Source organism: Ranitomeya imitator, chromosome 3 (genome assembly GCF_032444005.1).
Source record: "Ranitomeya imitator isolate aRanImi1 chromosome 3, aRanImi1.pri, whole genome shotgun sequence".
Lineage (NCBI taxonomy): Eukaryota > Metazoa > Chordata > Amphibia > Anura > Dendrobatidae > Ranitomeya > Ranitomeya imitator.
The window spans coordinates 178,914,018-178,938,379 of record NC_091284.1 but is presented as its reverse complement, the minus strand read 5'-3'; the positions used below and the strand labels follow the sequence as shown (position 1 = coordinate 178,938,379).

Below are 24,362 nucleotides of genomic sequence, written 5' to 3'. Positions count from 1 at the left end.
TTGCATATTCCAGGTGCCTTCTGGGAGAAGCGAAGTCTCCCTAAGCTAGAAGATCGTTGGGTACAGCCGGGACCAGCTGCTTCGAAAGCATCACCAAACCAGGGATTCAAGCTTCAGGAGGCTAATTTGCATATTCCAGGTGCCTTCTGGGAGAAGCGAAGTCTCCCTAAGCTAGAAGATCGTTGGGTACAGCCGGGACCAGCTGCTTCGAAAGCATCACCAAACCAGGGATTCAAGCTTCAGGAGGCTAATTTGCATATTCCAGGTGCCTTCTGGGAGAAGCGAAGTCTCCCTAAGCTAGAAGATCGTTGGGTACAGCCGGGACCAGCTGCTTCGAAAGCATCACCAAACCAGGGATTCAAGCTTCAGGAGGCTAATTTGCATATTCCAGGTGCCTTCTGGGAGAAGCGAAGTCTCCCTAAGCTAGAAGATCGTTGGGTACAGCCGGGACCAGCTGCTTCGAAAGCATCACCAAACCAGGGATTCAAGCTTCAGGAGGCTAATTTGCATATTCCAGGTGCCTTCTGGGAGAAGCGAAGTCTCCCTAAGCTAGAAGATCGTTGGGTACAGCCGGGACCAGCTGCTTCGAAAGCATCACCAAACCAGGGATTCAAGCTTCAGGAGGCTAATTTGCATATTCCAGGTGCCTTCTGGGAGAAGCGAAGTCTCCCTAAGCTAGAAGATCGTTGGGTACAGCCGGGACCAGCTGCTTCGAAAGCATCACCAAACCGCGCGCCTTACGGCGCGCAAATTTTTGCCTGTAGGACATTATTGCAAGAGAGCTTGGCTGAGTAGATTACACAAGAAGGAAAACACACAGCAAGTCAGCAGGATCTAGGAGCAACATGGCAGATGTGACAACCTACATGGTGAGCTGCAGCATGTGCTACATGTTCACAGATCGACCAGAAGAAGAATCCAATTTCACCTGTCAGAAGTGTAGACTAGTGGCCCTTTTAGAAGAAAAGGTGCGGGGTCTGGAAGAAAGAATAGCAACTTTGAAACTCATCAAAGAGAATGAAGACTTTCTAGACAGAACAGAAGCATCTCTACTGGTCACAGAAGGTGCAAAAAGTGTCAGAGAACCTCCAAAAGCAGATGAGTGGAAGCATGTGACCAAAAGAAGCAAGAAGACCATGGAGAAATCACCAACCACACAACTGAAGAACCGATATCAAATCTTTGTAGAGGATGAAGATGGCACACCTAAGAATGAAGCAATACCAGCAAGCAAAAAAGAAAAGGGCACACAGCAACAAGTGACAGCAAAAAGTACAGCCAAGAAGCAACGAAGAGTGGTGGTGGTGGGAGACTCACTACTGAGAGGCACCGAAGCAGCCATCTGCAGACCGGACATAACTGCAAGAGAAGTATGCTGCCTTCCAGGTGCGATGATCAAGGATGTGACCGATAGGATACCAAAGCTCTTCAGCTCCAAGGACGTCCACCCATTTCTTCTGATACATGTTGGCACCAATGACACGGCAAGGAAGGACCTACCGACAATCTGCAAGGACTTTGAAGAGTTGGGGAAGAAAGTAAAGGAACTGGATGCACAGGTAGTTTTTTCTTCTATCCTTCCAGTAGACGGGCATGGCACCAGGAGATGGAACAGGATCCTTGATGCAAACAACTGGCTAAGACGATGGTGCAGACAACAAGGATTTGGATTCCTGGACCACGGTGTGAATTACTGGTATGATGGACTCCTCGCCAGAGACGGACTACACCTCAACAAACCTGGGAAACACACATTCGCCAGAAGACTCGCTACACTCATCAGGAGGGCGTTAGACTAGAAGAAGAGGGTTGGGAAGAAAAACATTAGACTCGAACAAAGACGACCCAGGAAAACATACTCAGAAGGGAGGTAAGAACATTTCTAAAACAATCCACAGTGAGGAGATTGGAACAAAACAAAATCCTCTAAACTGCATGCTCGCAAACGCCAGAAGCCTGACAAACAAGATGGAAGAACTAGAAGCAGAAATATCTACAGGTAACTTTGACATAGTGGGAATAACCGAGACATGGTTAGATGAAAGCTATGACTGGGCAGTTAACTTACAGGGTTACAGTCTGTTTAGAAAGGATCGTAAAAATCGGAGAGGAGGAGGGGTTTGTCTCTATGTAAAGTCTTGTCTAAAGTCCACTTTAAGGGAGGATATTAGCGAAGGGAATGAGGATGTCGAGTCCATATGGGTCGAAATTCATGGAGGGAAAAATGGTAACAAAATTCTCATTGGGGTCTGTTACAAACCCCCAAATATAACAGAAACCATGGAAAGTCTACTTCTAAAGCAGATAGATGAAGCTGCAACCCATAATGAGGTCCTGGTTATGGGGGACTTTAACTACCCGGATATTAACTGGGAAACAGAAACCTGTGAAACCCATAAAGGCAACAGGTTTCTGCTAATAACCAAGAAAAATTATCTTTCACAATTGGTGCAGAATCCAACCAGAGGAGCAGCACTTTTAGACCTAATACTATCTAATAGACCTGACAGAATAACAAATCTGCAGGTGGTTGGGCATTTAGGAAATAGCGACCACAATATTGTGCAGTTTCACCTGTCTTTCACTAGGGGGACTTGTCAGGGAGTCACAAAAACATTGAACTTTAGGAAGGCAAAGTTTGACCAGCTTAGAGATGCCCTTAATCTGGTAGACTGGGACAATATCCTCAGAAATAAGAATACAGATAATAAATGGGAAATGTTTAAGAACATCCTAAATAGGCAGTGTAAGCGGTTTATACCTTGTGGGAATAAAAGGACTAGAAATAGGAAAAACCCAATGTGGCTAAACAAAGAAGTAAGACAGGCAATTAACAGTAAAAAGAAAGCATTTGCACTACTAAAGCAGGATGGCACCATTGAAGCTCTAAAAAACTATAGGGAGAAAAATACTTTATCTAAAAAACTAATTAAAGCTGCCAAAAAGGAAACAGAGAAGCACATTGCTAAGGAGAGTAAAACTAATCCCAAACTGTTCTTCAACTATATCAATAGTAAAAGAATAAAAACTGAAAATGTAGGCCCCTTAAAAAATAGTGAGGAAAGAATGGTTGTAGATGACGAGGAAAAAGCTAACATATTAAACACCTTCTTCTCCACGGTATTCACGGTGGAAAATGAAATGCTAGGTGAAATCCCAAGAAACAATGAAAACCCTATATTAAGGGTCACCAATCTAACCCAAGAAGAGGTGCGAAACCGGCTAAATAAGATTAAAATAGATAAATCTCCGGGTCCGGATGGCATACACCCACGAGTACTAAGAGAACTAAGTAATGTAATAGATAAACCATTATTTCTTATTTTTAGTGACTCTATAGCAACAGGGTCTGTTCCGCAGGACTGGCGCATAGCAAATGTGGTGCCAATATTCAAAAAGGGCTCTAAAAGTGAACCTGGAAATTATAGGCCAGTAAGTCTAACCTCTATTGTTGGTAAAATATTTGAAGGGTTTCTGAGGGATGTTATTCTGGATTATCTCAATGAGAATAACTGTTTAACTCCATATCAGCATGGGTTTATGAGAAATCGCTCCTGTCAAACCAATCTAATCAGTTTTTATGAAGAGGTAAGCTATAGACTGGACCACGGTGAGTCATTGGACGTGGTATATCTTGATTTTTCCAAAGCGTTTGATACCGTGCCGCACAAGAGGTTGGTACACAAAATGAGAATGCTTGGTCTGGGGGAAAATGTGTGTAAATGGGTTAGTAACTGGCTTAGTGATAGAAAGCAGAGGGTGGTTATAAATGGTATAGTCTCTAACTGGGTCGAAGTGACCAGTGGGGTACCACAGGGGTCAGTATTGGGACCTGTTCTCTTCAACATATTCATTAATGATCTGGTAGAAGGTTTACACAGTAAAATATCGATATTTGCAGATGATACAAAACTATGTAAAGCAGTTAATACAAGAGAAGATAGTATTCTGCTACAGATGGATCTGGATAAGTTGGAAACTTGGGCTGAAAGGTGGCAGATGAGGTTTAACAATGATAAATGTAAGGTTATACACATGGGAAGAGGGAATCAATATCACCATTACACACTGAACGGGAAACCACTGGGTAAATCTGACAGGGAGAAGGACTTGGGGATCCTAGTTAATGATAAACTTACCTGGAGCAGCCAGTGCCAGGCAGCAGCTGCCAAGGCAAACAGGATCATGGGGTGCCTTAAAAGAGGTCTGGATACACATGATGAGAGCATTATACTGCCTCTGTACAAATCCCTAGTTAGACCGCACATGGAGTACTGTGTCCAGTTTTGGGCACCGGTGCTCAGGAAGGATATAATGGAACTAGAGAGAGTACAAAGGAGGGCAACAAAATTAATAAAGGGGATGGGAGAACTACAATACCCAGATAGATTAGCGAAATTAGGATTATTTAGTCTAGAAAAAAGATGACTGAGGGGCGATCTAATAACCATGTATAAGTATATAAGGGGACAATACAAATATCTCGCTGAGGATCTGTTTATACCAAGGAAGGTGACGGGCACAAGGGGGCATTCTTTGCGTCTGGAGGAGAGAAGGTTTTTCCACCAACATAGAAGAGGATTCTTTACTGTTAGGGCAGTGAGAATCTGGAATTGCTTGCCTGAGGAGGTGGTGATGGCGAACTCAGTCGAGGGGTTCAAGAGAGGCCTGGATGTCTTCCTGGAGCAGAACAATATTGTATCATACAATTATTAGGTTCTGTAGAAGGACGTAGATCTGGGTATTTATTATGATGGAATATAGGCTGAACTGGATGGACAAATGTCTTTTTTCGGCCTTACTAACTATGTTACTATGTTACTATGTTACTATGTTACTATATAGCGTGTGGGTAGGTCACAAATCAGTCGGTGACAAGGCAAATTAAAGCACTGCTGCAGTAAAGCTAGTCTGGCAAAAGCCTGAGATGACTTTCGCAAATGTGTGCTAACACGCCGTATCTTGGCAAGTATGTCTGGCATGTCAGGGTATGTTTTTAAAAAATGCTATACAACCAGGTTCAGCACATGGGCCATGCATGGAACATGTTTACTACCTTGCCAAGCTTTAAAGCCGCCACCAAGTTACACCCATTATCAGACACAACAAGACCTGCTTGGAGGTTCAGCGGGGAGAGCCGCTGATTGGTCTGTTCATGTATCACCTTCAACAGATCAGCTGCATTATAAGCTTTATTACCTAAAAAGATGAGCTTCAGCAGAGCGTGCTGCTGCTTCGCCAAGGCAGTAATGCATCTCTCCCAGCTCAGGAGTGATGGGGAGGCAAATTTCGGTGAGGAGGAGAAGTAGAGACAGGAACTGTAATACGAGGAGACTGAAACCCTGATGGAAGTTGGGACTGTGGGTAAGATGTGTGATATCCCAGCCTCTGGCTCTGTCCCAAACTCCAACAGGTTCAGCCAGTGTGCCAAAAGGGAAATGTAGCATTCCTGTCCACAAGAACTTGTCCACATGTCTATGGTAAAGTAGACCTTCCCTGTGATTGCTTTGCCACAGTACGGCTGTTATTATGTAACACATGCTTGCTTATGTAACGCATTGACAGCACACTGTGAAAAATAGTGTACAATAGGAATCGAGTACCGTGGTGCTGCCACCGCCAAGAGGTCGCAGAAAGACTTAGTTCCCACAAGTCGAATCAGCCACATTTCCAGGGCTACCAATCTGCCAATGTGAGGGTTTACAGTTTTTGCCTATGAGTGGATGGAGGTTTCTGCTTTCTGTTAAATGTCTGGTGCAGGGACAAGTGAACACTACGCTGGGACAATGAACTGGATGTGGTTGCTGACTGTTGTGTCTGTGCAACTGCAGTTTGTGGGCAGGAGGCATCAGCGCCTGCTTCATGGACAGCAGATTTGGAAGGCCATAACACAGGGGAAGGAGCAGTGGTTTCACCATCAGACAAATACTTTGTAGCCAGGCATTTCATCCACCTACTGGGGTGCTTGGCTGCCATATGCTTTTACATGCTAGTGGTGCTCAGGTTGATAGTTTTCTTGCCTGTTCTTAGCTTGGTTTGTCAGACGATGCAAATTACGGTTGTTTTGTCTGAAGGAATTTCATAAAAAAACTACCATACAGGGGAATATCGCACCCTTGGCCTATTATCTAGCCTAGTGCGGGGGGGGTTCTGTAGAACAGTTGACCAAGTTCTCCCTCTGGTCAAACCATTACCTCTTCTTGCCTGATTTTGTGCTATGGATCCATCCCTGTCTGCACTTTTTGTGCTTGCCGTGCCAGGTTGGATCAGTGGCTTTATCATCAATCATGTCATCTTCCAATACCTCAATTTCATCCTCCTTCTGAGTTGCGACTTTAGGCTGACTTCATAGCAACTCTGCATCACAATTATCATCCACCTCTTGAGACAAGAATTGACCTTCTCCAATGTAGCTTTCTCTGGTTGTGGGTGCTCAAACATTTGGGCATCACTGTACTCCACCTCTTCATGACCCTTTTTAATGATGCATGTTGAGAGGCCTGACAAATTACAAGGGAACTTAAACAGTCCCTCACAGTGGCCAGCGTTGGGGGTCATATGTCTCCTGGGACTCTTGATGGTGGGAGGAAGAAAGACCATAGTTGAGGATTCAGAGGCCCAGCTTCTTGGCTACTGAGACTGGACCATGTGTATAATTTCATGGTGCTGCTTGTCAACACACTGGAGCCTTTGTCTGTCATCCAACCCACAACATCCTGGCAATTGTCTGGGTTTGTCAAGGGTGTACCGCGCTGACCACATTTTGTCAGGAAGCTAGAATGAGATCAAGTCACCTTCTGATCTGTAACAATGCCTTGGCGGGCACCACCTCATCCACATCCCTTAACGTCACCATTTCTCATATTGAATGCTTTATACTTATGAAATTTTTTTTCCTTGCTTTATTTTTGACAAGTACCCTCAAAGAGGTGTTATGTACAAATTCAATATATCTAGCAATGTGTGGCATTTTTTAAAGATATAAGATATAAGTTTTATTACACGTGGTAACAGCAGACTTACAAAAGTTAGAGATACATAGTCATATATCTCTGCAGATTTTGCGCCAGTCGCACAACTGCTAGATAAAGATTTGCTATTTATTAGACCAATACAAAATGCATAGGCTTGCACAGATTGGTCAATAACACCCCTGTCTCTTTCCTTGAGGAGGCTGCTTCAAAGTAAAATGAGGCTTGTAAATGTTCTTGAAATGGGTTTCAGGCCTAACAGACTGACCACAATGCAGCCCCTCACTTGCATCCACTGTATTCAGAATTTAATTCTAATGCTTTTGGTGTTTGGAAGAATCAAATTTACTGACATTGCTCATACAGCTCTCCCAATCCTGTATTCACCTTACAGTGGCTTCACCCACTATTATAGTAGTTCCATTGGGATCCAGTGGCAAAACTGAACTCTGGAGCTTACAAAACACATAACGCATAATGACATGGCAGTGGACATGGTGGTGGTGGTGGGTAAAGCCCAAAATTCAAGTGGGCATGTTTGAAATTGCATTGTAAAGGGATGGGAAATATGTATTCCACTATCTGGCTAACTATTTGGCATGAGGGAGGGACCTACCGAATGTAAAAGTGAGAGTTCTCCCAAATGTATGATACAGGGCCACCTCAAGGCCCTTACCAATTACCAAACTCAGGGTTCACAGCACCTACGGGCACTCTGTTAACCCCTTTCAGCCATCAGATGTACTATCCTGTCGAGGTGACCTGGGACTTAATTCCCAGGGATGGGATGGTACGTCATAGGTGATCGGCTGTGCTCACGGGGGAAGCACGGCCGATTATGGCCAGGTGTCAGCTGATTATTACAGCTGACATCCGACACTATGTGCCAGGAGCGGTCACGGACCGCTCCCGGCACATTAACTCCCGGAACACTGCTATCAAACATTATCGCAGTGTTCTGGCAGCATGCATGCCCCCTGAGACCCTTGGAACAATGCAATGCGATCGCGTTGTTCCGAGCGTCTCCTCCGTCCTCCTCCCTGCAGGCCCCGGATCCAAGGTGGTCGCGGTGGGCCTTCCAGGTCCTGCAGGGAGGTGGCTTGCAAGTGCCTGCAAGCCTGCAGCACTGCCTGTCAGATCGCTGATCTAACATAGTGCTGTGCAAGGTGTCAGATCAGCAATCTGACACTATACCATGCTGTCCCACTCTGGGACAAAGTAAAAAAAAAAATTTACATGTGTAAAAAAAACAAACCTAAATAAAAAATACAAAAATATTGTTCCAATAAATACATTTCTTTATGTAAATAAAAAAATAAATAATAAAAGTATATATAGTATTGACGCTTCCTTAAAGATCCAACCTATAAAACTGTCCCACTAGTTAACTCCTTCAGTGAACACTGTAAAAAATAAAATAAAAATCGAGGCAAAAAACAATGCTTTATCATATTGCTGAACAAAAAGTGGAATAACACGTGATCAAAAAGACGGATATAAATAAACATGGTACTGCCGAAAACGTCATCGTGTCCCGCAAAAAATGAGCTGCCAAACAGTGTCATCAGCAAAAAAATAAAAAAGTTATATCCTTCAGAATGAAACGATGAAAAAATAATTATTTTTTCTATAAAATAGTTTTTATTGTGTAAAGCGCCAAAACATAAAAATTATAAATGAGGTATCGCTGTAATTGTACTAACCCATAGAATAAAACTGTGTGGCACCCCTAGGGGTATTTGCCACAAAAATAGTTACTGACAGTAAGTACAAATACTAAAATAGCAAGACTGCACTACCACCTCCGGCCAGAAGGGGGAGCTCCAGAGACTCCCCTTGATCCATTCTGGTCTGAGAGAAGAAATGGCAGTTGGGCCAAGGAGCTGATAGTGAGAGGGACAGAGGGGACAGATTGGGCCGGCAGCCAGTTCACATACAGAAGCAGGGCCACACAGAAATTGCGCACAATAAGAGGCGAAGACCCCGGCAGGGTCAAAGTAACTCAGAGTTCCCATACAGACTCCGGTGACAGGACTGGTTGTAAATCCTTTTATGTTAAAGTAAACTGGTTAAACGTTTCAGTGCCTCAGTCTTTCATTTGGACAATAGCCATCTATCCAGGATCGAGATCGTCACCGCTGGGAGAACCTGCTGCTGATCAAGTAAGTGCCTGTCTCCTCATGATACCCCTTACACTGTGCATTGCCTGAGGCCACAGCACCGGGTCAAGCCACCCGTGACATCCCCCTCAAGAGACAGACTCCATTGGTCCGGTGCTGGGTATCCCGGTCTCCTGGGCGTCACAATTGGCGTCACGAACAGGATCTAGCCAGCCCGTATACCGGGTATTGTGTGCCGTGATTGGAGCCCAAAACTGTGAAAACTGGGATGAAAAATCTTGAAAATTGACTTTATTAAAGAAAAATCCATTCCCCATTGAAAACTATTGAAAGTGACTTTTCCCCATTGGTTATAATGGAGTAAAGATGGCCGCCATCCCCTGAGGTAATCACTTCATAACCGTTAGGCACGAGACTGTTAATTGAGCTACGCCATCACCTGAGCCCCAGTCTAACTGAAATACTTCAGAATCCGCCATTACAGAGCGCGGTGGGTGGGAGCAGCAGGGGGCGTGTCATTGTGGGCGGCACCAAGCTGAGCGCTCTGACATCAGAGCAAGGGGAAAATCAATCCTGCTGCACAGCGGAACGAATCTACACTATCCCGACGGAAGCGGAGGACCGGAAGGGTCTGGATTAACTAAGGGGGCACAGTATGTCGCAGCACGGAGACGCCGCAGCACTCGGCAACGCTAATGCAGCTGAAAGACAGAGTGTCAATAGAGAGTCCGGCAGCGCAGCGGTGCAAGGAGTGGCGCCCATCATGCCGCGGTGCTGATGCCATATACCCCGGGTGGCCCATGGCTTCCAATGTATGAAGGTGAGCCTAATACCCTTGACGATTTCAGAGAAAAGATGCTGGCCCATTTTGACATGTTCCCTGTGGGTGAAGTTCAGCGTGTTAGTCTCCTGATGATGCAGTTAAGTGGCCATGCTAAGCGAGAAGTCACAGCATGGGCAGCTGATCTAAAAGGCACTGTTGAACGCATATTTGCTGGATTAAAAGCTACATTTGAAACCACGGCCAGCAGCAAAGCTAAAATACGATTCTTTAGTTGCAAACAAAAAGCTAATGAGGGCGTGAGAGACTTTGCCTTAAACCTGCAGGAAGCCCTTAAATCACTTACACTGGCTGAACCCATTTTTAACACCGGAGCGGATAAACTGCTAAGAGATCAATTTATTGAGGGACTCTACACCCCTTCTCACCGGGGGCATGTGAGCATGCTTGTTTTTAAGAACCCTGAATTGACATTTGCCCAATTAAAGGAGAGCGCTATACGTCTCCAGCTGGCAGAGGCACCTCGGGATCAGGATCCTGCGCAACCCATGGCAGAGGCACCTCAACAACAGGGAGTGCCAGTGATATCAGCTATGTCTGGGGCCATTGCTAAGCCCCTGGGGCCCAGTACTAATGAGGCTCTTCAACAAAAGCTTGACTCTTTAGCTGATGTTGTTGCTTCAATGGCTAAAACCATGCAGGAGATGAGAGGACACAAGATGGAGTTGGCAAACTGTAGAGAGGATGTTCCATGGATGAGACCCCGGAGATACCCGACATGGAGAGGACGACCCCGCGACCGCTACCAACCGGATGGACAGCCCATTTGCCGCCGTTGCCAGCAGCCGGGCCACTTTGCACGAGATTGTGATTTAAACGGGAATCCCCTGGGAATGCGGGCCGCTTCGCAGGAATGAACTTTCAAGGCCCAACACCCTGGCACGACAGGTACATCGGAGGACGACCCATTATCCCTATCGTGCTGGACGGAATTCCCCTCAACGCTTTGCTGGACACAGGTTCCCAGATTTCATCTATACCGTATATCCTTTATAAGAGGTACTGGGCTGATGCAGATATTGATAAAGGGCCCTCTGATGTTGAACTAGATATATGGGCCAGTAATGGTAAGTTGGTACCGAAACTAGGATTCAGGGAGATGACCATGAAGATTGGTAAAGTAGAACTGAAGAAACAGGGTATAATTGTTGTTGATGTTGACCGGCGGAACTGTGAACCAACTGTATTGATAGGAATGAATGTGTTAGAGAACTGCTTTTCCGAAGTCATTTCTGTCTTACAGCAAATTGCTGAAACTGCCCAATCCTGCCAGCAGAGAGTTCTCCGGAGGGAAATAAAAGTATTGATGTTAAGGCAACAGGTAGAAGTTGCAGGTGGAGAAATCGGCAGTGTGAGGGTAAGTGATCCAACGTCTATTGTAATCCCACCAAAAACAGAAATGCTGGTATGGTGTAGAGCAGCCATTGGTACTAAGGGACGAGATTATCAAGCCTTAATAGAACCAGTGTACACCGACAGCAGGCCCACTATACTCACAGCACGAGGGATAGTCGAGGTACACCGGGGACGAGTGCCGGTACGACTTTTGAACTGTGGAGAGGAAGAGGTCACTTTGCCAAGGTATGCTACAATGGCAAAGCTATATACTGTTGACAACAATGCCATCACAACCATTGAGCCCTTAGAACCAACCTGTCAGGTGGAAGGCAATGGCTCAGATGGAGAAATGGAGGATTGGTGCCAACAGCTACACGTGGGCATAAATTCAACATCTACCCATCAAAAACAAGGGGTGTATAGGCTAGTGAAGGAATATAAACAAGTCTTCAGTAAACACCCATTGGACTTCGGACGGATAGAAGGGGTAGAACACACAATCCCCACAGGTGACCATCCCCCAATAAAAGAAAGATATAGACCCATACCGCCCGCTCACTATCAATGTGCAAAAGATATGCTGAGGGAAATGAAACAGGCCGGGGTAATAAGAGACAGCTGTAGCCCCTGGGCGGCCCCTCTAGTGATTGTCAAAAAAAAGGATGGAACCATGAGAATGTGCGTAGACTACCGGAAGATTAATAACATCACCCATAAAGACGCCTACCCCTTGCCTAGGATAGAAGAGTCCTTAACTGCTTTGAAATCTGCTAATTATTTTTCCACCTTAGACTTAACAAGCGGGTATTGGCAAGTCCCTGTGGCTGAGAGAGATAAGGAAAAGACGGCATTCACCACACCAATGGGTCTATGTGAATTTAATCGCATGCCGTTCGGACTCTGCAACGCATCCGGTACCTTCCAGCGGCTGATGGAATGCTGCCTCGGACACAAGAACTTCGAGACCGTCCTCCTGTACCTAGATGATGTGATCGTCTACTCAAAGACTTACGAACAACACTTAATAGACCTGGCAGAAGTGTTCGAAGCCTTATCCAGGTATGGCATGAAAGTCAAGCCATCCAAATGTCACCTTCTCAAGCCAAAGGTACAGTACCTGGGACACATCGTGAGTTCGGAGGGAGTAGCACCAGATCACGAGAAAATAAGCGCCATAAGGGATTGGCCAAGACCTACCAGCGCAAAAGAAGTGAGACAATTCCTGGGATTGGTGGGTTACTATCGCAGATTTATAAAAGGATTTACCAAGTTGGCAGCACCCTTGCAAGACACCTTGGTAGGGCAGACGAAGAAACCTTCAAACCGAAACCCTCCTTTTCAGTGGAACGACGAAAGGGAAGACTCCTTTGAACAACTAAAGAAGGCACTAACCGGAGAAGAGGTTCTGGCATACCCAGATTACCATAAACCTTTCATCCTCTACACCGATGCCAGTAATGTGGGACTAGGAGCGGTGCTGTCACAAAAGCAAGAAGGTCGGGAGAAAGTCATCGCCTTTGCAAGTAGAAAGCTCCGGCCTACTGAAAGAAATTCAGAAAATTACAGCTCCTTCAAATTGGAACTACTGGCAGTAGTTTGGGCTGTGACGGAGCGTTTCAAACACTATCTGGCCGCTGCAGAATTTATTGTCTATACTGACAACAATCCGTTGACCCACCTGGACACAGCCAAATTAGGTGCGTTAGAACAGCGATGGATAGCCCGGTTATCTAATTACAACTTCATAATCAAGTATCGAGCAGGTCGCAAGAATGGAAATGCCGATGCCCTATCCCGGATGCCACACTTGAGAGATGTAGAAGAGGAAACGGGGGAGCTTGAAGAAATTGAACTACCAGCCTTCCATCGTCCCAAGGCAAAACATCATCAGTCAAGTACCTATCAGAAACAACAAGAGGTGAATTTTAATCCGTTAGCACACCATAGATGGGCTGACACCCAAGACAGCAATCCGGCTGTGAAGTTGGTGAAGGAACTGTTGACTGAGCAAAGTGCATATCCCTATGAGGATGCCCCAGAAGAGACGCATCAACTCTGGAAAGAGAGAGGCAAAATGTTCCTGTATCAAGGGAAGCTCTGTAGAAGATACACCAATCCGAAAACACATGAATTGGTTTGGCAGATTATTGTGCCTAAACAAGATGTGAAGATGGTCCTCGAAGCTCACCATAATGGTGCTGGTCACTTCGGTTGGAAAAAGTTAGAAGTACTTCTAAGAGAAAGATTTTATTGGGTCGGGATGAGAAAATCAATCGAACAGTGGTGCAGAAATTGTGGCCCGTGTAACCTCAGAAGAAACGATCAAAAGAACCAAAGAGCACCACTGCAGCCCATAATCACCAAACAACCACTTGAACTTGTAGCCATGGACCACGTGAAGTTGACACCAAGCCAGTCCGGCTATGTCTATGCCTTGACCATCGTGGACCATTATTCACGTTTCTTGGTAGTAGTACCCGTAAAAGATCTGACAGCAAAAACAGCAGCCAAAGCGTTCCAAACGTACTTTTGTAGACCCCATGGATATCCGGAACAGGTTCTCACCGACCAAGGTACAGCTTTTGAATCAGAGATCTTCAGAGAATTCTGTAATATGTATGGTTGCAAAAAGATCCGGACGACGGCCTATCATCCACAAACAAACGGCTTATGCGAGAAGATGAACCATATTGTAATAGACCTACTAAAGACTTTACCTGAGACAGAAAGGAATCAATGGCCAGAGAAATTGCCTGACTTGGTGGATCTGTATAATCATGTCCCGGTGAGCTCCACCAACTGCACCCCAGCTTACCTTATGCGTGCAAGACCCGGCCAATTACCAATCGATCTAGAAATGGGAATTCTGAAACCAGACGCAGAAGTTCAAGACTCCAATTGGGATATCATACGGCAAAAGCAGTATCGCCAAGTGCAAGAGAGTGTGGAAAGAAGCCTTCAGCAAACTAGAGAAAGACAAGAGCGAACTTTCAACCAGAATGCTCTAGCGACCCCATTAAGACCGGGTGACCAAGTGCTCAAGCGAAATCGTCGAACCAATAAACTGGACAATCAGTGGGAAGCCGTACCCTACACAGTTTTACCAACAAGAGTGGATAATCCTAAAATGTGTCTCATTAGCAAAAACGGAGGCTTAACATCTGTACTAGTGTCAAGAGACAATCTTAAATTATGTCCGGAAGCATTGAAAGAGCCAGACGTTGTCCAGCCAGAACCAGAAGTTATTCAACCCATACAGGTTCAACCAGTAAAGGAAAAAGAAGAGGAAGTGTATCACACCTGTATAGGAGACTTTCCCAAAACCCTACTAACATACCATGGTGCAGTAGTGGTTCCCATGGTGGCCTTTTACCCAACACCGAACCCAATAACAGAAGTCCCAAGACAGGAAGAGGCTGACCCCGTACTACAGGAGGTTCCAGGCCAGGAAGAACAGATTCCTGGTCAGAGTAATCCCATTCACGGTGGACTTGCCAACTCCATAGTCGTGGAATTATCTTTAGCAGAGCGGGCAGATACTACATCCGCAGTAGACAGTAGTACACCACATGAAGAGACACCGCTATTACGTAGATCACAGCGTAGTACCCAGGGTCAATTACCGGCCAGGTATGCAGATTACCAACTATAAAGCTCATAATGTGAATTGTATATATGTTATGCCGTATATAGTTAAACAGAAAATGTAGTATAGTCATTGCTATCAGTCTGCAACGTTTAAGCCTAGTGCCTACAGAGACTTGTCTGTATGAACTTAGTGCATATTCTTGAACTTTTTATCAGCCCGGAGGCACTAAATCAAAGCTCCGGAAAGACTGCTTTTTGAACTTTGCTTTTTGCTCTTTTTGAACTTTCTTTAGACTTTATATTGATAACTCCGTTGGAAAAATGGAACTAAATTCCTGGACACTAAGTACAGTGCCGTTCCTAATACCTTCAAGGATAGAACTGTATTAATGGACGCTATTTGAAGTGACTTTTTACAGAACTCTATTTTTGTTTCCTTGAGTGGTTTTTGTAACTTTTCATTTTTAAGACTCTGTACATATTAATTGTTATTTCAAAATGTTATTGTCCCACAGTCCCGGAGTACTGTTCTTAACTAAGGGGGAATGTGGCACCCCTAGGGGTATTTGCCACAAAAATAGTTACTGACAGTAAGTACAAATACTAAAATAGCAAGACTGCACTACCACCTCCGGCCAGAAGGGGGAGCTCCAGAGACTCCCCTTGATCCATTCTGGTCTGAGAGAAGAAATGGCAGTTGGGCCAAGGAGCTGATAGTGAGAGGGACAGAGGGGACAGATTGGGCCGGCAGCCAGTTCACATACAGAAGCAGGGCCACACAGAAATTGCGCACAATAAGAGGCGAAGACCCCGGCAGGGTCAAAGTAACTCAGAGTTCCCATACAGACTCCGGTGACAGGACTGGTTGTAAATCCTTTTATGTTAAAGTAAACTGGTTAAACGTTTCAGTGCCTCAGTCTTTCATTTGGACAATAGCCATCTATCCAGGATCGAGATCGTCACCGCTGGGAGAACCTGCTGCTGATCAAGTAAGTGCCTGTCTCCTCATGATACCCCTTACACTGTGCATTGCCTGAGGCCACAGCACCGGGTCAAGCCACCCGTGACATCCCCCTCAAGAGACAGACTCCATTGGTCCGGTGCTGGGTATCCCGGTCTCCTGGGCGTCACAACTGCTTAATCAATTTTACCAAACATGGAACGGTTAAAAGGCCCCCCCAAAAAAAATTCACGAATTGCTGGCTTTTGTCCATTCTGCTTGACAAAAATCAGAATAGAAAGCGATCAGAAAATGTCATGTGCCCGAAAATGGTACCAATAAAAAGGTCAACTTGACTCTGTAAACCAAAATATGGTAAAATTATAGCTCTCAGAACGTGGTAAAGCAAAAAATATTTTTTGCAATAAAAAGCGTCTTTTAGTGTGTGACAGCTGCCAAACATGAAAACCCACTAAAAAACGCCACTATAAATAGTAAATCAAACCCCCCTTTATCACCGCCTTAATTAGAGAAAAATAATAAAATTAAGAAAATGTATTTATTTCCATTTTTCCATTAGGGTTAGAGTTAGGGTTGAAGCTAAAGTTAGGGGTGGGGCTAAAGTTAGTGTTAGGGTTGGGGATAAAATTAGAGTTGGGGCTAAAGTTGGGGTTGGGGCTAGAGTTTGGGTTAGGGTTTGGATTACATTTACGGTTGGGTTAGGGGTGTGTCAGGGTTAGGGGTATGGTTAGGGTTGGGATTAGGGTAAGGAGTGTGTTGGGATTGGGGGTGTGTTGGGGTTGAGATTAGGTTTAGGGGTGTGCTTTTTGGGTTAGGGGTGTGGTTAGGGTTGGGATTAGGGTTAGGGGTGTGTTGGAGTTAGGGGTGTGGTTAGGGTTGGGATTAGGGTTAGGGGTGTGTTGGGGTTAGGGTTGGAGTTAGAATTGGGAGGTTTCCACTGTTTAGGCACACCAGGGACTCTGCAAATGCAACATGATGTTCAATCTCAATTTTTTCTAATTCTGTGTTGAAAAAGTAACAGTGCTCCTTCTCTTCCGAGCTCTGCCGTGCACCCAAACAGTGGTTTACCCCCACATATGGGGTATCAGCGTACTCAGGACAAATTGGACAACAACTTTTGGGGTCCAATTTCTCCTTTTACACTTGTGAAAATAAAAAAATTGTTGCTGAAAAATAATTTTTGTGGAAAAAATATGATTTTTTATTTTCAAGGCTCTACGTTCTAAACTTCACTTTAGCGAAACAGCGTCATCCAGGGTGGTGATGCGTTATCTTCATCTTATAGGCACATCAGCATTTGTAAGTATATTCACTTGTATTCAAGAGACTTGCTTTTTTGTTTTGGATGCTCTCTTTCAATTTCGGCAATATGATTTATAGCTTTTATATATGCACATGAATATAATATTGAAGAGCTGTGGAACTATTGTTGAATTTTGATCTTGATGCATCAAGCAGACACATTTATTTTGCACAAAAAAGTTTTTTGCACAAAAATTTTTTTTCGTTCAGTAATATAGTAATTTAGATAAAATTCTTCAAATTAAATTTATGCACATACACTTTATATCTGAAAGCTGCTGAACTATTTATTGATTTTTTTAGGTAGGATATGTTATGTAATTCCTACACATTTTTATTTAAATATCCTCCTTCAAAAAGGTTTTTTTGTCTGTGATGTTGACCTTATACAGGAGTGTATATTCATATCATCATTAACATATCACTTGGTTTGTGTTCCCATGCTTGGAGTTTTAATTGCTTTTAAGTATTCTGCAATAAAATTTATATGTTTATAATTTTTTGCAATGTATCCTCTTTCCCCTTTAATTTATATTTTTGGGGTTGTGGTGTTATCTTATGTCTAGTAGGGGAATTTATTGCCTCATCAATTCATGTGATCTATTAAATTTAAGTGATTTAAGAGTGTATTGATAAAGTTCCTTAGGGGGTCTACTTTCCAAAATTCTGTCACTTTGGGGGGTTTCCACTGTTTAGGCACATCAGGGGCTCTCTAAACGAGATATGGCGTCCTAACTCAATTCCAGCCAATTTTGCATTGAAAAGTCAAATGGCGCTCCTTTCCTTCCGAGCTCTGCCATGCACCCAAACAGTGGTTTATCCCCACATATGGGGTACCAACGTACTCAGTACAAATTGCAATACAACTTTTGGGGTCCAATTTCTCCTGCTACCCTTTTGAAAATAAAAATTGGGGGCAAAAAATCATTTTTGTGAAGAAAATAAGATTTTTTATTTTTACGGCTGTACATTATAAACTTCTGTGAAGCACTTGGGGGTTCAAAGTGCTCACCACACATCTAGATAAGTTCCTTCGGGGGTCTACTTTCCAAAATGGTGTCACTTTAGGGGGTTTCCACTGTTTAGGCACATCACGGGTTCTCCAAACGAGACATGGTGTCCTATCTCAATTCCAGCCAATTTTGCATTGAAAAGTCAAATGGCACTCCTTCCCTTCCGAGCTCTGCTATGCGCCCAAACAGTGGCTTACCCCCTCATATGGGGTATCGGCATACTCAGGACAAATTGTACAACAAGTTTTGGAGTCCAATTTCTCCTGTTACCCTTGCTAAAATAAAACAAATTGGATCTGAAATAAAAAAATAAAAAAAAGTAAAATGTTCCTTTTTTTTAAACATTCCAAAAATTCCTGTGAAACACCTGAAGGGTTAATAAACTTCTTGAATGTGGTTTTGAGCACCTTGAGGAGTGCAGTTTTTATAATGGTGTCACACTTGGGTATTTTCTATCATGTAGACCCCTCAAAGTGACTTCAATTGTGATGTGGTCCCTAAAAAAAATGGTGTTGTACTGTAAAAATGAGAAATTGCTGGTCAACTTTAAACCCCTATAACTCCCTAACAAAAAGAATTTTGGTTCAAAAATTGTGCTGCTGTAAATTAGACATGTGGGAAATGTTACTTATTAAGTGTTGTATGTATGACATATGACGTATGTGTGACATATCTGTGATTTAAGGGCATGAAAATTCAAAGTTGGAAAATTGTGAAATTTTCAACATTTTCGCGAAATTTCCATTTTTTTTAACAAATAAGCACAAGTAATGTAAAGGAAATTTTACCACTAACATGAAGTACAATATGTCACGAGAAAACAGTGTCAGAATCACCGGGATCCATGAAAGAGTTAAAGAGTTATAACCTCATAAAGGGACAGTGGTCAGAATTGTAAAAATTGGCCCAGTCATTAACATGCAAACCACCCTTGGGGTTTAAGGGGTTAATTATCAGCAAGGGTTGCAAAATTCAAATAGGCATGTTTGAAATAGCATTCTAAAGGGATGGGGAATATGTATTTCACTATCTTGCTAACTAATTTGCATGAAAGACCTACCAAATGTAGGAGTGAGAGCCCTCACAAATGTTAAAGTAAAAAGTAAAGCCAAAATGCTCCGTGTGAACATATTCTAAAGGTGAGGTATATATTTTTTTAAAATGTTGTGTCATATACAGTACAGATCAAAAGTTTGGACACACCTTCTCATTTAAAGATTTTTCTGTATTTTCATGACTATGAAAATTGTACATTCACACTGAGGGCATCAAAAGTATGAATTAACACATGTGGAATTATATACTTAACAAAAAAGTATGAAACAACTGAAAATATGTCTTATATTCTAGGTTCTTCAAAGTAACCACCTTTTGCTGTGATGACTGCTTTGCACACTCTTGGCATTCTCTTGATGAGCTTCAAGAGGTAGTCACCGGGAATGGTCTTCCAACAATCTTGAAGGAGTTCTTAGAGATGCTTAGCACTTGTTGGCCCTTTTGCCTTCACTCTGCGGTCCAGCTCACCCCAAACCATCTTGATTGGGTTCAGGTCTGATGACTCTGGACTCCTTCTTGGTCAAATAGCCTTTGCACAGCCTGGGTGTGTGTTTGGGCTCATTGTCCTGTTGAAAAATAAATGATGGTCCAACTATACGCAAACCGGATGGAATAGCTTGCCGCTGCAAGATGCTGTGGTAGCCATGTTGGTTCAGTATGCCTTCAATTTTGAATAAATCCACAACAGCATCACCAGCAAAGCACCCCCACACCATCACACCTCGTCCATGCTTCACGGTGGGAACCAGGCATGTTGAATCCATCCGATCACCTTTTCTGCGTCGCACAAAGACACGTTGGTTGGAACCAAAGATCTCAAATTTGGACTCATCAGACCAAAGCACAGATTTCCACTGGTCTAATGTCCATTCCTTGTGTTCTTTACCCCAAACAAGTCTCTTCTGCGTGTTGCTTGTCCTTAGCAGTGGTTTCCTAGCAGCTATTTTACCATGAAGGCCTGCTACACAAAGTCTCCTCTTAACAGTTGTTGTAGAGATGTGTCTGCTGCTAGAACTCTGTGTGGCATTGACCTGGTCTCTAATATGAGCTGCTGTTAACCTGCAATTTCTGAGGCTGGTGACTTGGATAAACTTATCCTCAGAAGCAGAGGTGACTCTTGGTCTTCCTTTCCTGGGGCGGTCCTCATGTGAGCCAGTTTCTCTGTAGTGCTTGATGGTTTTTGCCCCTGCACTTGGGGACACTTTCAAAGTTTTCCCAATTTTTCGGACGGACTGACCTCCATTTCTTAAAGTAATGATGGCCACTCGTTTTTCTTTACTTAGTTGCTTTTTTCTTGCCATAATACAAATTCTAACAATCTATTCAGTAGGACTATCAGCTGTGTATCCACCAGACTTCTGCACAACACAACTGATGGTCCCAACCCCATTTATAAGGTAAAAACTCCCACTTATTAAACCTGACAGGGCACACCTGTGAAGTAAAAACCATTCCCGGTGACTACCTCTTGAAGCTCATCAAGAGAATGTGTTGTGAATTCTGTGGTCGAGCTCCCTCCTGTGGTCACAAGTGGTACTTCGGCTGATTCTGTCTATGGGCTTCCGTTGGTGGATGTGAGTGGTACTGCGGCTTCTGAGTTTCCTTCCTCAGGTGATGAGGTTAAGTCGTTAGGTGCTGCTCTATTTAACTCCACCTAGTGCTTTGATCCTGGCCTCCAGTCAATGTTCTAGTATTGGTCTTGCTTCCTCCTGGATCGTTCCTGTGGCCTGTTTGCCAGCATAAGCTAAGTTCTGCTTGTGTTACTTTTGTTTGCTATATTTTCTGTCTAGCTTGCTATATTGGTTTTTCTTGCTTGCTGGAAGCTCTGAGACGCAGAGGGAGCACCTCCGTACCGTTAGTCGGTGCGGAGGGTCTTTTTGCCCCTCTGCGTGGTTGTTTGTAGGTTTTTTGTGCTGACCGCAAAGCTATCTTTCCTATCCTCGGTCTGTTCAGTAAGTCGGGCCTCACTTTGCTAAATCTATTTCATCTCTGTGTTTGTATTTTCATCTTAACTCACAGTCATTATATGTGGGGGGCTGCATTTTCCTTTGGGGAATTTCTCTGAGGCAAGGTAGGCTTATTTTTCTATCTTCAGGGCTAGTTAGTTTCTCAGGCTGTGCCGAGTTGCATAGGGAGCGTTAGGCGCAATCCACGGCTACCTCTAGTGTGGTGTGATAGGATTAGGGATTGCGGTCAGCAGAGTTCCCACGTCTCAGAGCTCGTCCTATGTTTTTTGGTTATTGTCAGGTCACTTTGTGTGCTCTAAACTTCAAGGTCCATTGTGGTTCTGAATTACCTATTCATAACAAGAATGCCAAGAGCGTGCAAAGCAGTGATCAAAGCAAAAAATGGCTGCTTTGAAGAACATAGACTATAAGACATAATTTCAGTTGTTTTACACTTTTTTGCTAAGTATATAATTCCACATGTGTTAATTCATAGTTTTGATGCCTTCAGTGTGAATTTACAATTTTCATAGTCATGAAAATACAGAAAAATCTTTAAATGAGAAGGTGTGTCCAAACTTTTGGTCTGTACTGTACATGTAATTATGAAGGAAATAACGTTTCTTAGCATATTTCACTTTAAAATTTTATTTTGGTTTGGCTGGGTAGGTCTTTGTAAAAATCCATAAAACCAGCACAATAGTCTGACAACATGATTCCCAGATACCATATGTGAACCAGAAAGGCATGCAGGCATCTTCTCCATGCTGTTCCCATTTAGTTTTTGCTCTTTCCCATCCATTTCAGATTTTTTCTCATGCCTTTCCCTTTGACTTGCATTGGATTCATTATTAAGTACGAATACACGTACTGTATATTAGAAATTATTGTTGCCAATTTTCTGGAATCTAAATATTTCACTATTCACTCATCACTAATAACTATTCACTCCCCCTAAAGTCAGTACTTTGCAGAGCCACCTTTAGTGACAGTTTCAAGTCACTTTGGATAAGTCTCTATGAGCTTTCTAAATTTTGCTACTGGAATTTTTGCCCATTCCTCAAGGCAAAACTATTCCAGCTCCTTCAAGTTAAGTGATTTCCTGTGATGAACAGCAATCTTCAAGTCTGACTACAAACTCTAAGCTTTAAGTAGGACACTCCAAAATATTTACATGTTTCCCTTTAAGCTACTCCAGTGTTGCTTTAGCAGTATGCTTTGGGTCATTCTCTTGCTGGAATATAGACAAACAGGATTAGCTCAAGAATATCCCTGTATTTCGCACCATCCATCTTCCCCTCAACTAGGACCATTTTTCCTGCTCTTGTAAAACATCCCCACCGCATGATACTGCTACCACTATGTTTCACTGTGGGGATGGTGTTCTTGGAGTGATGCGCTGTGGTATCATGTTTTTTTTCATTTGATGATAATGGGTTTGATGGTGCTCTGTGGGATTGTCAGTGATTGGGATATTTTTTATTTGTACTTCTTAACAACTTTTTCTCTGACTTGTTTAGAGATCTCCTTGGTCTTCATGGTGTTGTTTGGTTAGTGATAACTCTTGCTTAATGGTCTTGCAGCCTCTGTAGCCTCTCATAAAAGTTGTACATATACTGACAGATAATATGACACTTAGATTGCACACAGGTGAGCTTCCTTTCAGTAAGCATTTTGAATTATTAATTGCTTGCACCAGAAATTTTTAAGGGCTTCATAGCAAAACAGGTGAATACATATGCATATGCCAATTTTTAGTTATTTGATCTCATAAATTTAATTTCTGCCTATATTTTTCCCATTTCACTTCACCAACTTAGACTATTTAGTGCTGATTCATCACACACAAATTGGATTAATAAAATTTAAACGCAACTTGTGACAAAATAAGTAAAAAGTTGAATACTTTCGCAAACCACTGTATACCTTAATAGATCATATCATAAAAGAAGCACTCTAGATTCCACCCCATCTCACATTCCTCTACCCCCTTCTCCCCCCCAAAAAAGCCTATAAAGAGCAGCTTAGGCTATTATTAAAGCACATTAATTTAGAGGTTTGTGCTTATGCTTTGTGCATATCTATTGTCACGCTCACGCCCTGACTGGTGGGCGTGAGCTCGGGGGGTTTGTGGCCTCACTGTGCCACAAACCAGACTACCCTGGAAGAGGCGTGACTATGACAGCTGCCTGGGTTTTCATTGGAGCCTCTGATGGTGAGGTCAGGCTTGTGCAGCAGGCAGCTGCCAGGTGCTACTCCAGGGCAGTGTCTGTCTGTGGCTGCTGATCCCACTTGGAGAACAGGAACACTAGGACAGGTGCGGGTATCAGGCAGGACTGGCAGAAGAGCACGGCTGAAACTCAGACGAGTAGGCTGGCACGGCTGAGACACAGGGCTGGCAGAGACACGGCAGAGAACACATGGCTGGCAGGCACAGCAGAGAGCACAGGGCTGGCAGGCACAGCAGAGAACACAGGGCTGGCAGGCACAGCAGAGAACACAGGGCTGGCAGGCATGGCAGGGAACACAGGGCTGGCAGGAACACAGGACTGGCAGGGACGGCAGGGAACACAAGGCTGGCCGGAACACAGGACTGGCAGGGACGGCAGGAGCACAGGACTGGTTGGTGTATGAAGGAACAGGTAGGGACCTATTCACACAGGAGGTGCAGGTATGGATATGTAGAATGAAGAAACAGGTAGGGACCTGTTCACACTGGAGGTGCAGGTAAGAAATCAAGCAGAAAGGAATGAAGTATGAAGGAACAGATTGAGACCTGTTCACACAGGAGATGCACGTACAGAAACAAGCCAGAAGTAAAGGAGAATGAAGGAACAGGTTGGGACCTGTTCACACAGGAAGAGAAGTGCAAGGCTGCAAATAGTAGCGGAAGAGCAGCAAGAGATAACATAGCAAGAAAAGCTAAGCAGAGCAGAACCACAAGGAATGCGGAGAGGAGCTGCAGCAACAGATTTCTGCAGAAGCTAAGCAGAGCGGAGCCACAAGGAAAGTGGAGAGGAGCTGCAGCAAGAGATTACTGCAGCAGCAGAAGCTAAGCAGAGCGGAACCACAAGGAATGTGGAGAGGAGCTGCAGCAAGAGGTTTCTGCAGCAGCAGAAGCTAAGCAGAGTGGAGCCACAAGGAATGTGGAGTGGATCTGCAGCAAGAGGTTTCTGCAGCAACATTGTTACCCTTTTGCTTGCCATCGTCTAAAGAAGAGATTATG

The 24,362-nt window shown here is 43.9% G+C and overlaps 1 protein-coding gene across 2 annotated transcripts in view; it reads right to left on the bottom strand.

Moving 5' to 3' along the window:
* LOC138673069 (amine oxidase [flavin-containing] B-like) overlaps positions 1-24,362 on the bottom strand; it is a 160,905-nt gene that overhangs the window by 14,557 nt on the left and 121,986 nt on the right. The window lies entirely within an intron of this gene.